At 38.8% G+C, this 16,848-nt stretch overlaps 1 long non-coding RNA gene across 1 annotated transcript; it reads left to right on the top strand.

Annotated features, from left to right (window-relative positions):
- The first annotated feature begins 5,384 nt into the window (after nucleotides 1-5,384).
- On the top strand, nucleotides 5,385-12,639 carry LOC145514222 (uncharacterized). Its single transcript, XR_014059941.1, has 2 exons — nucleotides 5,385-6,653; nucleotides 11,880-12,639. It is a non-coding gene; the product is annotated as an uncharacterized LOC145514222 (long non-coding RNA).
- Nucleotides 12,640-16,848: the final 4,209 nt, after the last annotated feature.

Genomic DNA, 16,848 nt, shown 5'->3' with positions numbered 1-16,848 from the left:
CTCACTCCAGTATTCTGGCCTAGAGAGTTCCATGGACTGTATAGTCCATGGGGTCACAAAGAATCGGACACAACTGAGCGACTTTCACTGTCACTTTTTCACATAATAAATGTAATAATTACTTTTAACATTTTTATTTTATATTGGAGCAGAGTTGATTAACAATTTTGTGCTAGCTTCAGGTGTACAGCAAACCTATTCTATTAACAAAGGAGGCAAGACTATACAATAGAGGAAAACAGTCTCTTCAATAAATTATGCTGGGAAAACTAGACAGCTACATGTAAATATATGACATTAGAACATTCTTTAACACAATACAAAAAAATAAACTCAAAGTGGATTAAAGACCTAAATGTAAGACCAGATATTATAAAACTCTTGGAGAAAAACATAGGCAGTACACTCTGACATAAACTGCAGCAAGATCTTTTCATGCCATCTCCTAGAGTAATGGAAGTAACAAAAATAAACAAATGAGACCTAATTAAACTCAAAAACTTTTGCACAGCAAAGGAAACCATAGACAAAATGAAAAGACAACCCACAGAAAGGGAGAAAGTATTTGCAAAGAAAGAGACTGACAAGGAACTAGTTTTCAAAATAATTGCTTTTTGTAATAAAATTATATGAGACAAGTTATAAAATAAACTTGCTAACAATCCCAGCATATACTCATGCTTATTGTGCCATTGTTAACTGAACCAGCACTAAAATGAAAATGGGTTAACCAACTTAAATCCTTAAATTAAAAAATTGATTTGAATTTTCATAATTGCTTATCATCTTGGAGGTGCTTCAACAACTTCTGTAACCACATAAAAATTGAGAAAAATGATCCCTGTAGCATTAATCATCTTATAAATCGTGTTTGATATGTCTCAGTGTAAAGCCATCCAAAGACAACCTTCATTTTAAACATCATCTGCAGCCCATCTGGGACTCTGACATATGGTACATCCAAGACTTCAGTGGAATGTCTTTGGTTCCCTGTGGTAACTAGGACCACATGCAAAAGTCTCCACTGACAAACTAAAAAATATGAAAAGAAAGAGAACGTCTTGATGCATTTCCATCTATAAGCAAAACAGTTTTTAAAAAACAAAGACAATGAAAAGCTATTATGGCCTGCAGATTTAAGCAATAAGAAAATTCTAACTACTGAGCATACAATGTAACTTGTTACAGCTTATGACTGACTAATGACCACAGAACAATTTCACTGGTGCCAGATGGGGGGAAATCCTTAATTACTGAAGATATGTGTTGTAAGTTTACCAGAACTTTAAACCACTAAATTTAATTAAAGTTAGCAGTGTTATCATAGGAATGATTGCTTTGGGAGAGGAAAGAAGCTTGTCTTTCACTCACTTTGTGGTTGATGGTAGACTGAAATAAAACTAAAGGAAGCAATAGCAGAAAATAGAGGGCATGAAAGTAGACCAGTGGTGTCCAGAATTTCCAGTGGAGATATATATGCAACAGTATCTTGGCATCCAAAAAGTCTTAATGCTTTATCTCATAAATTTTAATTTCTATTTTTATAGTTTACATGTGATATGTAATAGTGCGACAGTGCATGCTAAGTTGATTCAGTCTTGTCTGACTCTTTGCAACCCTATGGACTGTAGCACACCAGGCTCCTCTGTCCGTGGGATTCTCCAGGCAAGAATACTGAAGTGGAATTCCATGCACTCCTCCAAGGGATCTTCCTGACCCAGAGATGGAACCCTTGTCTCTTATGTCTCCTGCATTGGCAGGTGAGCTCTTTACCGCTGGTACTGCTGGTACCACCTGGGAAGCCCACATGTAATAGTATGGTGATATAACTATAACAAAGAAATATGCATCTATTTGAGATGCATGCTCCCAAATTCCCATCATGCATACCTTTTAGTAAGAAAAAAGACTAAACAATAAAAATACCAATAATGGCTAGGTTCTAGGCAATATTCCAAAAGCTATACATGTAATATTTCATTTATTCTTTACAGAAACTCTGTAAGAACTATTAATACTGCTGCTGCTGCTGCTAAGTCGCTTCAGTCGTGTCCGACTCTGTGTGACCCCATAGACGGCAGCCCACCAGGCTCTGCCGTCCCTGGGATTCTCCAGCCAAGAATACTGGCGTGGGCTGCCATTTCCTTCTCCAGTAAGAACTATTAATAGCCCCGTTTTATGCATGAGGAAACTGAGTCATAGTTACTTAACTCAAGGTCCCCAAACTGATGTGGTAGAATATATTTGAAGCCACATAGTCTGGTCCTGGTGCTTATATGGGAATAATTTCATTACACAAGCAATGGTGATATTAAGTTTGATGCTTTGTTTAATTTTACCTAATTTCAGAAAGTATGCAAAAAAACACATTGCACAGAACTTGGCCAGCCTGGACTCTTTCAGTCAAAACTCTGCCCTCGGTGTATGGAATGTGGGTTCCTTTTGGAAGCACTACTGTTGGCAATGAACAAACATGGATGTGTTTATCATCTAAAAGAATTTCCTAAATATTCAGCAGAATGAATGCTTTCTACTCATCACTGCTCACCCAGGTGGTCAAAATCAGAAGCTACAGATAAGATGCCGGCAGGAAAAAAGACACAGGGAGGAGGAGAGCGGAGCGACTGCCATGGCCAGAGGGCTGCCACGTAAAGGAAAAGAGACATTGTTTTCTAGTACTGATTCTACAACTTACTACCCTTGTGTTTTTGAGCAAGTGTTTTAACTTCTTGGGCTTCAATTTCTTCATTTCTAAACCCCACGGACTATACAGTCCATGGAATTCTCCACGCCAGAATACTGGAGTGGGTAGCCTTTCCCTTCTCCAGGGGATCTTCCGAACCCAGGGATCAAACCCAGGTCTCCCACATTGCAGGAGAATTCTTTACCAGCTGAGCCACAAGGGAAGCTCCTAAAATGAAGGAACCAGAGTAAATGATACCTGAAATAAATCTGAGTCTCTAGCCTTCTATAAAAGCTTAGAGCCAAGGGGAAATTTTAACATAGTGACATTAGGAGCCTGAATAACAGCCTGGCTAAGAATCTAGCGAACTAGCACCATTACTCAGGTTAACATAGGGCCAAAGCTAGAGAAAAAAGTTAATGTGTTAATTGGGCTGCCTCTAAAAGAGTTTCTGGGAAGAATTAGATTGCAATTAATTGTGGCTGAATTATCTAATTGTACCACATAAAGTAATATTCTAAGTTGTCAGTTAAAAATAATTTCATGTGATTTACATTGCAAACAGAAATTCTTAGAGGCCTAGAGGGGCTCAGAGCACTTCTGGTTTTTCAGGTTTCTTATACCATCAACCCTCCCAGCAGTCCAAAATCTGCTTGAAACTTATAATTGGCCCTCATGCACTATCTTCAGTTTCACATCCATAGTTCTGAATCCCTGGATTCAACAAATCTCAGGTCATGTAGCACTGTAGCATTTACTACTGAAAAAAACAAACAAACAAAAATCCCTGTATAGGTGGGCCAAGGGAGTCCAAATCTGTGTTGTTCAAGGATCAACTGTATTTACGTATGCTTTTACTTCTCAGTGAAGAAGCACCAAAACAAGATTCGAAAATTGTTATTTGAGTCTTTATGCTAGACAAAATAACATCTTTAGTGTAGAAAAACACAATGCAAAATAATTGCTTTTTTTATAAGCCAGTTACAAGTTTTAAGAGAAAAGGTCAACATCATCTTAGACAATATTATCCACTCAAAGGACGTAAGTACAAACTGATGCACCTTCATTCATTTTCATTTAAATAATATGCAACATTATTTAAAGATGACAGCAAAAGTCTAAAAGGGAGGTCCTCCTGGTACACCCTTGGCTAGGCTACTTTCATCTTTGTTTTTCTACAACTAATGATAAACTGCTCTTTTTGAGAACAGGTAGTTTACATTTGTTCTGAACTGGAAAAAAATCAAGCCAAGTTGCAACTACAGAGAACAACCCATGTCCTCATAGGTTTTTTTCTAGAAAACAAGCACTTCATTTATATACAAATTGTCCCAAAAGATGTCAACTTTGGAAGAAGACAAAGTGGGAACTCAGTCTCATTTCAAACTACTCACGATTAAAATTTCACCTAGTACAAGATTCTTGTCTAGTTTCCCCAAAATACAGCTTTGAAGTAATGTTAATCCTTAAATCTTTCATCTTTCCCACAGGTAGTTATGATAATTAGCTTCTAAGGCAAAACTTGATTAGGGAGAAAATTACCCTTGGATAAAATTTTAGGTAAACTATAAAATCTGAGAAACCATGGTTTTATATACAGTTCTATACAATATTTTAAGCACACTAAGGTTTGAGATAATCGTGTTGAAACCAACAAGAAACAAAAGAAAATTCTCAATGCAGACATCTCAAATCATTTCGCCTTTTAGGAAGGATAGATGGAAGATTCTAAAAATCTTTCCTGCTTACCTTCAGGGTTTACTCCATTGTATTTAATATTAAGCCTCTCGAGTCCTAATACACATTAACAGATCTGGTTGCTGTGAAAATTCCATAAGATATTCTTTTTATTTTCTTGTCTTGACAAACAACTTTAGGAAGTCCACTATCTGCTGGCACCTAACCTATGGCCTGACACACAGTTGTTCTTGGTCACTGTTCAATCGCTAAGTCGTGTCCAACTCTTTGCAACCCCATGAACTGCAGCATGCCAGGCTTCTCTGTCTTTTACTATCTCCTGGGGTTTGCTCAAACTCATGTCCATTGAGATGGTGATGCCACCCAACCATCTCATCCTCTGCTGCCCCTCTTGTCCTTTTGCCTTCAATCTTTCCCAGCATCAGGGTCTTTTCCAATAAGTTGGCTCTTCACATCAGGTGGCCAAAGTATTGGAGCTTCAGCTTCAGCATCAGTCCTTCCAATGAATATTCAGGATTGATTTCCTTCAGGATTGACTGGTTTGATCTCCTTGCAGTCTAAGGGACTCTCAAGAGTCTTCTCCAGGAGCACAGTTTGAAAGTATCAATTTTTCAGCGCTCAGCCTTCTTTATGGTCCGACCCTCACATTAGTACATGACTATTGGAAAAACCAGCCAAAACCATAGCTTTGACTATATGGACCTTTGCCAGCAAAGTGATGTCTCTTCTTTTTAATAAGCTGTCTAGGTTTGTCATAGCTTTGCACATAGTATTTTCTTGATAAATATGGTTGTTCATTGAGAAGTTGTAGCAGGAAACTTGGCTACCAGGTCCCTGTCTTTACAAACTGGCATTTCTTACTGTGGTGCTGCTGAACATTTACCTCTCTGATGTCCAGAGATATATTAGATTATGAGGCTGACAAGAGATTTATGCCATAAACAAGGAGTTGCATGAGCAAATGTAGGACTCACACAGGTGGAGTGACTGAGGTAAGTTGCCCAGGTAGAGGCCACGTCTGACTGAGAGTGACAGGCACTGTGCCCTGAGCTCCTACAGAATGTTGTCTGTAAAAATGCCAGCCTAGTGCAGCACATGGGCCTCCCCTCTTGCCCCACCTTCACATCAAAGAGCAAAAGGAAATCCTGCTTTTTACCTTAAATGTCCCTATTTTATTTCAACAAAACAATAAAAACAATGCCCCTCGCCTGATCCCTCACAATAATGGTGACCCCTGGGATTTGACTCCAGGGTCCGAGACAGAGCATAGAATTAAGATGTGACTCTGACATGAAGATGGGACCTGGGAGGCTGAGAGGATGGTCAATTACTGACTGAAAACCACAGATGGACAGCTAACGTGGCAATAGGAAAACATGTCTCTCAGGTGGAGATTTCAATGGAGTTCATCACTCCACCCTGCTCCCTTGCGTGGTATTTCACTAATATCTGGAAAGTTTCAAAGCCAAGATACATCGACTCAAATGAGAATTCAACTGACAAGAACAGCATCTACACCTACCCTGGAAGATGAAATTATAAGAGCTGCTAATCTTGTGCTTCTGGGCAGTGGCAAACCAGTGGCCAAGAGTCATGGAACAGTCTTTGTCTTCTGACTGAAGAATTTTATGGAAGCACGTTAGGTACATAAAGAGAGACCATTAACAGGGTAGGAATTTTTCGTTTCTCCCAAAGCATCCAGCACCACATCCACTTTTAAAACTGGAATGCTCAACAAAAGACTTTGTGCTTGGCCACTGACATATTCTCGCAGCCATAAAGAAAAGCCTGTTTCAGGTGGGTCGCATTTATGACCTATTCTTTACCAGCATACAGCAGACTGTACTTATGGATAGAGAAGTGACTGAAAAAACACTAAAGAAGAGCCCACACTACAGTCTAGAATGCCCTCCCCACGTTCCTCTTATTTTTGTTAGCTTTTACTTTGCTCTTCACTCCAACCAGGCTCGTCTCAGCTTGTGAACTTTGCAGACTAGGAATGCTGTTGGAAAGCCTACCTTGGAACGTTTCCTTGAGTCAGGTGGAGTATGCAGAGTTTGGCCAGCTCTCATCGGAGCAAGCACTGCCCAAGAACTCCAAGGAATGCCTCTCAGCACGCTGTCTGCCCTGGCGCGTGCCCAGGAGAAACACTATCCGTCCTGCTAACCTTTGAGGCATAACCTTTTATTCTCCCCAGTGGAGCTTTTTTCACCAAAATTGTTCCTTGTGAGTTGCATGGAAGACTATGTTTTGATTATAAAAATCATTTACAGTGAGTATGAATTTTTCTATCTCTATATCAGTCACTCTTAATCTTTTAAACTTTTAAGTAGAATGCTTTCTTCCACAAAAAAATAGAATATCATGCAATGGTCTTGGCAATATCAGTTGATAAAACTCATAAAGACATTTCATTAAGAAGTTTATAAGAAATTAGTCAGGTAACTTGAAACTACTGAGTCGAAACATTATTTAAAATCCTAAATCATTTGCCTTTTTAGCACTGATCAGAAAAATGAACTTATTCATAAATTATGCTTACATATTTTGAAGGGTAGCTTCTATGAATATTTAAATAAGCTCAGTTACATGGGCTTGTCATTATTAACTCCATGTAGACAATCCAGAACATCATTGTCTGATGGATTTCTGTGATGGTGGAAATCTCTGTTTGCTCTGTCCAGTATGATACACACTAGCCTCAGGTGGCTTTGAGTGATCAAGATGTGGCTAATATGACTGACTAATTGAGTATTTAATTTATTTAATTTTAATTACTTTAAATTTAAATTAAAGTAGTCACATGGAGCTAGTGGCTACTGTTTGGATAATGCAGGGCTAGAGACTTGTTACTCAAAGTGTAGCCACCTACAGAAAGCATCATCTTCACCTGGGAACTTTTTACAAATGCAACTTTCAGGTCCCACCTCAAGAATACTGAATTTGAATCTGTATCTTAGTAAGATCCCCAGGTAATTTATGTGTGCATTAACATTTAAGAAGCATTAATCCAAAAGAGTCATCTTCAACATTGGTTGTACCCTTAAAATTACCTGAAACGTTTTCACAGTGCTAATGGAGTCAAAATACTTTCAAAATAAGACCAAAATCTATTGCCTTTTTTTCTGTATTGGCATTTGCACCGATGGTACAAAAGCAATGGAGGATAAAATTTTGGGGGCTTCCCTGGTGGCTCAGTGGTAAAGAATCTGCCTGCAGTGCAGCAGACCCAGGTTCAATACCTGGGTTTGAAAGATCTCCTGTAGGAGGTTATGGCCACCCACTCCAGTATTCTTGCCTGGAGAATTCCAGGAACAGAGGAGACTGATGGTCTATAGTCCATGGGGTTGCATCGAGTCAGACACAACTGAAGTGACTAAGCAGCAGGAGTTTTAATAAAGGCACCGGAACCAAAGTGTAGAAGTCATCATTAATTTCTTCATTGTCACACACTTGCGAGAAAAAAAAAAGTCCAGTTACATTTAAGAATGTTTTTGGTGATGCAGGAAAACATACTGAATTTCTTAAATCCTGACCACTGAATGCACATTTTTTTAGTATCCTTTGGGAATAAATAAATTAGGTGTACCTTTGGGTATGAATCATTGACTCAAGAAAAACACCTGTGAGACTGAGTTATAAGCTAAACGAGCCTCTTTTTCATGAGAGACTAATCATAGGCAAATTATGGTTATTCATAACTGAGTATTTGGCAAATGTAAAGCAAAGTGAAAGTCGCTCAGTCGTGTCCAACTCTTTGCAACCCCATAGACTATACAGTCCATGGAATTCTCCAGGCCAGAATACTGGAGTGGGTAGCCTTTCCCTTCTTCAGGGGATCTTCCCAACCCAGGGATCAAACCCAGGTCTCCCACATTGCAGGTGGATTCTTTACCAGCTGAGCCGGAAATACGTAATTCAAAATGAGTGAAGTAAATCTGTCACTTCAAGGAAAATAATTAACAATGTTTCCAATGATAACCTTTGAGATTTAAAGTGGAAATTAGGATTTTGGAAAACTAGTATTTACTACTAAGGTCCTCACATTTCCCTAATACCAAAGGATTAGATTGTTAGTGAAGTTAAATACTGCATTTGAAAAAACCCTATACAATTCACAGAATCAATATTTTTTAAATGATCAATATATGAGTAAAAAGATTCATTCAAGAAGTAGGATAGGACAATGAACTGTAATGTATTAAGGATATACATTTTTTGATATGGTTTTATATTCCAAATTGCATATAACCTTTATGAAACTACCTCTTGTCAAGTTGTATATAGTATCAAAGAAGAATATCCACAATTATCTGAAAATTCTATTTTATAGTTCTGTTTCCAACTACATATTTGTGTGAGCCCCAATTTTCTTTATATCGTTCAACCAAAACAACTTACTAGAATGCAGAAGCAGATATCAGAATCCAACTGTCTTCTATTAGGCTGGATATTAAAGAAATGGGCAAAAAAGAAAACCAATGCTTTTCTTTCCACTAATTTTTTGTTTTGGAAATAATAAGTGCTTTTCATAAAATATATTATGTATTAATATACAATGCACTTATTATTGCTACTTTTGAAGGAAATCATAAATATTTTTTAAAGTTCTTGGTTTTAATTGCTTGGATGGTAAATATTGCTAGAGACTACTTCTATTGCTGAAAAAGCTCTCCAGAATTCTCAATCATATTTGGCAGTGTAAGTTTCTTGAGACCAACAAGTGTGAATGCTGGTGGCTTATACAATGCCTTGATAAGAAGAGGATTAAAGCCAAGAATCACCACTCTCTCACCCAAAATTTGAGAACTGGTTGCTTTCAAGGATTCAGGGAAAAAAAGGAAAGCATTTGGCATCTTCAAAAGAGAAAATACAGAGTTTATATTCACACATTGATTCATTCAACCCACTTTTTGGCATCCACTATGACAACCCATTCAGGTATGACCTAAATCAAAACCCTTATGATTATACAGTGGAAGTGAGAAATAGATTTAAGTGAGAAATAGACTACATCTGATAGACAGAGTGCCTGATGAACTATGGACAGATGTTCATGACATTGTACAGGAGACGGGGATCAAGACCATCCCCAAGAAAAAGAAATGCAAAAAAGCAAAATGGCTATCTGAGGAGGCCTTACAAATAGCTGTGAAAAGAAGAGAAGTGAAAAGCAAAGGAGAAAAGGAAAGATATTCCCATCTGAATGCAGAGTTCCAAAGAATAGCAAGGAGAGATAAGAAAGCCTTCCTGTTGAGGAAAGAAAAGAAGTAGAGGAAAACAATAGAATGGGAAAGACTAGAGATCTCTTCAAGAAGATTAGAGATACCAAGGGAATATTTCATGCAAAGATGGGCTCGATAAAGGACAGCAATGGTATGGACCTAACAGAAGCAGAAGATATTAAGAAGAGGTGGCAAGAATACACAGAAGAACTATACAAAAAAGATCTTCACAACCCAGATAATTACAATGGTGTGATCACTCACCTAGAGCCAGACATCCTGGAATGTGAAGTGAAGTGGGCCTTAGGAAGCATCACTACAAATAAAGCTAGTGGAGGTGACTGAATTCCAGTTGAGTTATTTCAAATCCTAAAAGATGATGCTGTGAAAGTGCTGCACTCAATAGGCCAGCAAATTTGGAAAACTCAGCAGTGACCACAGGACTGGAAAAGGTCAGTTTTCATCCCAATTCCAAAGAAAGGCAATGACAAAGAATGCTCAAACTACCACACAATTGCACTCATCTCACATGCTAGTAAAGTAATGTTCAAAATTCTCCAAGCAATACGTGAACCGTGAACTTCCAGATGTTCAAGCTGAATTTAGAGAAGGCAGAGGAACCAGAGATCAAATTGCCAACATCCGTTGGATCATCGAAAAAGCAAGAGAGTTCCAGGAAAGCATCTATTTATGCTTTATTGACTATGCCAAAGCCTTTGACTGTGTGGGTCACAACAAACTGTGGAAAATTCTGAAAGAGATAGGAATACCAGGCCACCTGACCTGCCTCTTGAGGAACCTGTATGCAGGTCAGGAAGCAACAGTTAGAATTGGACATGGAACAACAGACTGGTTGCAAATAAGAAAAGGAGTATGTCAAGGCTGTATATTATCACCCTGCTTATTTAACTTATATGCAGAGTACATCATGAGAAACACTGGGCTGAAGGAAGCTCAAGCTGGAATCAAGATTGCCAGGAGAAATACCAGCAGCCTCAGATTTGCAGATGACACCACTCTTACGGCAGAAAGTGAAGAAGAACTAAAAAGCTTCTTGATGAAAACGAGAGAGGAGAGTGAAAACGTTGGCTTAAAGCTCAACATTCAGAAAACTAAGATCATGGCATCTGGGCCCATCACTTCATGGCAAATAGATGAGGAAATAGTGGAAACAGTGTCAGACTTTATTTTTTTGGGCTCCAAAATCACTGCAGATGGTGACTGCAGCCATGAAATTAAAAGACGCTTACTTCTTGGAAGGAAAGTTATGACCAACCTAGATAGCATTTTAAAAAGCAGAGACATTACTTTGCCAACAGAGGTCCGTCTAGTCAAGGCTATGGTTTTTCCAGTAGTCATCTGTGGATGTGAGAGTTGGACTGTGAAGAAAGCTGAGCACTGAAGAATTGATGCTTTTGAACTGTGGTTTTGGAGAAGACTCTTGAGAGTCCCTTGGACTGCAAGGAGATCCAACCAGTCCATCCTAAAGGAAATCAGTCCTGGGTGTTCACTGGAAGGACTGATGTTGAAGCTGAAACTCCAATACTTTGGCCACCTCATGCGAAGAGTTGACTCATTGGAGAAGACCCTGATGCTGGGAAGGATTGGGGGCGGGAGGAGAAGGGGACGACAGAGGATGAGATGGCTGGATGGCATCACCGACCTGATGGACATGAGTTTGGGTGGACTCCGGGAGTTGGTGATGGACAGGGAGGCCTGGCGTGCTGCGATTCATGGGGTCGCAAAGAGTCAGAAACGACTGAGCGACTGAACTGACTGACTGATGACAACCCATAGAAAACATCTGTAGGAATTGATAAATATGCACTTTTATTATAGCATGTTTACAGTGTGACCTAAAGAACTATCTTAAGTCCCCTCAAGAGTGGAGCAGTTGATTAAATCACAGCAAAATATACTACAGAATAGTATGCAGCATTAAAGATTGGATTAATTATTTATGTTTCTAAAACTGGTATGTTGTCCATAATATACTGTTAAATAAGAATGCAAGTTTCAAAGTAATGTGTGAAGTACAGCCCCTTTTAAAAACAAGGGAACAGCTTTGTATGTATGTATAGCTTTACTTGTATTTGGTCTTAGCAAAAGGTAGAAAAGGACATACACCAATCTGTTAACACTAGTTATCTGGGAAGAAAGAGAGTGGGAGTGGATGTGACATAAATTATATTATTTACTTGTCCTGTATACTTCTTATTTTTTTTAAATTTTGAGCTCCCTGTTTATTCAGCTTTATTCTCTTCTATACCCAGTGGCCCTTGCTTGTTCTTTGTGGTGACATACAGTGGTAGACATCAGGAAATGCAAGTGACCTTTGACCACTCCCACTCCGATGCTTCTGAAGGGAAGAGAAGAGTAAGGAGAGAAGCAACAGCCATCCAACTGTAACATTTGATTCAGAGCATGAAAGTGGTCATAAGAATGTTCAGTTTTCTCCCAAACTCATCAGAAGTTGGTTGTAGCATCGATGTTTCAAAAGCAATTAGCAGATTTGCACTGCTGACTAAGGATTTTCTCACTTTGGAGGAGCTCGTTGCAGCTTCAAACAGCTATAGCTATGTCTTTTATGCCCACCACTTTCCACTCTACCTTCTTCTGTCAACCTCTTCAGTGTCATTTCAAAACAGTGACCCCCTAGTACTCTACCCTCCAGCAATAACATTCTTTTCAGCTCTTAGCACATGTCCTTCCCAGTCTTTGTTCTGGATTTTCATGTATGTGTTTCTTCTGTTTGAAACTCTCCTCCTTTCCCCACACCACCCATTCCTCATTTAGGTCACAGAAGAGAAAATCACCTTCTCTAGAAAACTCTAAATACTCCTCAAACACCTTGCTCTGACCTTTCTCCAGCACAGCATTTACCATACACTCTCTTATAATTTTTAGTTAGTTGCCCATCTACCCAAGTTTAGTTCCCCAAGGGCAAGAACCAAGCCTGTACTGTTCTCTTTTGTGGCCCCAGCATCAATCTGCAAGGCACATTGTAGTGATTGTAATACTTTTCTCAGTTTCTCTTGGTTTTATTGTTCTTTTTTTTAAAAAAAAATAGAAGTACCTCTCCTATTCACTGTTGAGGATATACTTTGAGTCAAGCTCTGGGCTAAAAAATTCATGCATATTATCTGATTTAACCTTCTGCTAACCCTTAAGCCTACACTACTCTTCCTCCTTGTGGAAACTCAATATTTTTGGATACCACCTGCTGCTCTGATCTCTCTTCTTCCTCTGAGATATCTTATGCTCCAACTGCAACAAAACACAGTCTTTAACTATGTTTAAGGAATCTTAACTTGACCTCAGCTATTACTCAGCTTAGTTTACTTAGCTTACTGGATCCATGGGACCCAGTTCCTCATGCTAACATAGTAAATCTAAAAACAAATTCATATCAAATTGTAACCCCCTGGGACACACACTTTTATGGGGCACACAAAGAGTAATAATGCCTTAAACCCAAACAAGAGAAAGTTGAACATCCCAGCTGGACTCCAAAGAAGATACTTTTAGAAAGGAAATTCTCAACATTTGTTTTGTAGACAACATCTTTGAAGTACCATCTACTCTGCCTGTTTGTAAGGAAAACCCTGTGTTTGGAGTAATCTTGTGGGTGTTCAACCTTGTTCCATGACTCAGAGTTACCACAAGCTTTCATAGTAGAAAAGAAAACAACTGCATTTATTTTTTATGTATAGATTTCCAATGTTTTTTATCTAAAGAAAACAAAGCAAACAGTGAAGAACTGTATTTGTAACTATTCTGATCAGACATAAACTATACAGGATTTTGTTGTCCATTATAAAATATTAAATCACCCCACTCCAGGGAGGTCAGGTTGAATGTGAACTGACTTCCCAGGTGCTGGGCACAGTGTTCTTTATCTTGACACTCAGTCCTTCAGGAGTGTCCTCGATGTCAGACCTCCAAACAATGACAACCCATATGGACATATGTAAGAAAATTTTATGTTATCGGCTTCTAACTTGATAAGATAATGACCAAACTCTCTAGGTCAAGATGCTTTCCTTCCCTTCTGAGTAGTCAAGGCTAGTGAGCCAACAAGTAGCTAGGGACTGGGGATGGACAACTGAAAACATGTGGAAAAGATCCTTCTCTTGACAACATAAGAAGAACTTCAAAATATCAGTCTTGAGGTCTTAGGAGCTAAGGGGGTAGAATCAGAAGGGTAGATTAATGAAAACGGCAAAGAAATAGATGCTTGGCATAAGAGGCTGGACTAGCTAAGGTCAACTGACTTCAGTGTAGGATGGACAGACTCTATGCTTCACTCTGCCATCTAGTGGTGAGAGACCCTTATAGTCTGTGACTCGGATAGTCCTCCAGGGCTGACTTATATTCCACGGAGGACATTCTGGCTCATTACCACATTACTGAATCTTTCTCAAGGGAAAACTGCAAGGTAGATAATTTTCTTTGTTTTACAGATGAGGAAACTAAGAGTCAGGTAAACTAAATGGCTGTAAAAAGTAAGAGCTGGTACATATTCTATATCTTGTAACACTATACATAGTGTTTTGAGAAATTCAGGGTGATGATTAACTCTCCCACCCACCCAGCATAGATGAAGAAAAACATAGAGAAATTTTATGGCAATGGAAAAATGTATCCCCCTATGTTCTTTACACACAAACAATCATGCCAGAAAATTTAAAAGTAATAATAAAACAAAGATAAACAATAAACCTCTGAAAAATCATGCAAAAGAACAGGAAAAACTGGAAAAATTATGAATACATGACTTCAGTAACATTATGATGGCCTGAAGGAAAACATAAGAATTTAGCAGATGGGAATAACCTTAGACAACTACTAACTCAATTTTTTCACTTTATAGTTGAAGAAAATGAAGACAAAAAATTCAAGTACTATTTCCTGATTCCAAGATGAGTTACTGTGACAACCAAAATTCTATCTCCTCTTCTTTCTTTCTTTGAGATTTTTGACAACAGACATCAATATTTGTATTTAAACATTTCTGAAAGGGGGGACAGAGGAAGATAAAGGGGAAAGAAATAAGTGAGGGAGAGCAGAGCTAAAACTAATTTCCTTCAATTTGTACAGAGTCACATTCTTATGAAAATAAAAGTACCATAATCAGTCATGTATGGATGTGAGAGTTGGGCTGTGAAGAAAGCTGAGGGCCGAAGAATTGATTCTTTTGAACTGTGGTGTTGGAGAAGCCTCTTGAGAGTCCCTTGGACTGCAAGGAGATCCAACCAGTCCATCCTAAAGGAGATCAGTCCTGGGTGTTCATTGGAAGGACTCATGTTGAAGCTAAAACTCCAATACTTTGGCCACCTCATGTGAAGAGTTGACTCATTGGTAAAGACCCTGACGCTGGGAAGGATTGAGGGCAGGAGGAGAAGGGGACAACAGAGGATGAGATGGTTGGATGGCATCACCGACTCAATGGACATGGGTTTGGGTAAACTCCGGAAGTAAGTGATGGACAGGGAAGCCTGGCGTGCTGCAATTCATGGGGTCGCAAAGAGTCGGACATGACTGAGCGACTGAACTGAACTGAACTGAATCAGAGTGAACTGGAACACCAGAAAAGATGGAATTTCAGTTTTAAGAGACATAAATCAGGCTTAGATCAAGCCTCCTTCTTATTAACTCTTACATTTTGGAATATGAATAACCATATTTTATTGCTGGTTTTCAGTTGCTAAGTCGTGTCTGACTCTTTGCAACCCCACAGATTACAGCACTACAGAGGAGCCAGGCTCCTCTGTCTTCCACTATCTCCCAGAGTTTACTCAAATTCATGTCCGTTGAGTCCATAATACTGTCTAACCATCTTATCCTCTGCTGCCTACTTCTCTTTGGCTTTCAATCTTTCCCAGCATCAGGGTCTTTTCTAATAAGTCAGCTCTTTGCATCAGGTGGTCAAAGTATTGGAGCTTCAGCTTCAAAAACAATCCTTCAGATGAATATTTAGGATTGATTTCCTTTAGGATTGACTGTTTTGGTCTCCTTGCTGTCCAAGGGATTCTCAAGAGTCTTCTCCAGCACCACAGTTTGAAAGCATCAGTTCTTCGGTGCTCAACCTTCTTTATGGTCCAATTGCACATACATACATGACTACTGGAAAAACCATAGCTTTGACTATATGGACCTTGGTCAGCAGTGTCTCTGCTTTTTAATATGCTCTCTAGGTTTGTCATAGCTTTCCTTCCAAGGAGCAAGTGTCTTTTTCATTTCATAGCTTTAGCCACCATTAGCAATGATTTTGGAGCCCCCAAATCAAATCTCACTGCTTCCACTTTTCCCCTTCTATTTGTCATGAATTACAATGTAATGGGAAAAAATCCACTTACCCAACAATAAAAAATCAGTTATATCAATTATGGTATATCTATTCAATAAAATCTATACAATCACTGAAATTATACTCTACAAGTACATTTAGAGAAGGAGGAAATTATTTGTGTGTCAACACTAATGAAGAAATGAAATAAGAATACATGTGGCATAATTCCAATTTTGTATTTTAAAAGTAAATATGGTGAAAATAGTCAAAAAATTAAAAGTCATTACCTCTGAAAAGAGATATTATAAATATTAAATGTTCCTTCCAGATCTGTGCTTTGATGTTATTGCTTTAAATAACTGGTTGAATTTGATAGTGAAAACACTTGAGCCTGAAAGTGTCTTTGAGGAGAAAGTTTTTAAATTATGAAAAACAAAACTTTTTATATATTTTTTTATATTTTTAATTTTACTCCTTTTTTTTTTTCTTAAAAAAAAAATTTAAACCTGTTTTAAATGACCTTTTTTGATAGTGCTCTAGCATGGGAGGGTGCTTCCACCTCATCACAGGCCAGAGGGACACAGAAGCTCAAATTCCCCACTTGGCCCCTGTTGATACCCAACAGTGGTGGTGCTCTTCTTTACTGCTGGGCAGGGGTGGGATTTGGCCTCCACTGACTCTTAGGTGGGGGTGGCCTTGTTAGTGCTGAATGAGTGACTATAAAAGTTCTGAGTCTCTACTAGGCCTCCTCTGACATTACCCCAGGCAGAGGGTGAAGGGTGCCTTATTACTGCTGGGTAGAGATGGAAGTAGGTTCACCACAGGGGATCCACTGTCATCACAATGGGTGGACCCATTATCAGCCAGCAAGGATGAAAGTTCCTGTTCCTTACTTGGCCTTTTCTGATTCTTGGTCACGCTTCATGATAGCCTCATTAGGCTGAAAGTCT

Source organism: Giraffa tippelskirchi, chromosome 1 (assembly GCF_054371585.1).
Source record: "Giraffa tippelskirchi isolate mGirTip1 chromosome 1, T2T-mGirTip1v1.2.pri, whole genome shotgun sequence".
NCBI classification, from domain to species: domain Eukaryota; kingdom Metazoa; phylum Chordata; class Mammalia; order Artiodactyla; family Giraffidae; genus Giraffa; species Giraffa tippelskirchi.
This window is presented reverse-complemented; position numbering and strand designations above follow the sequence as displayed.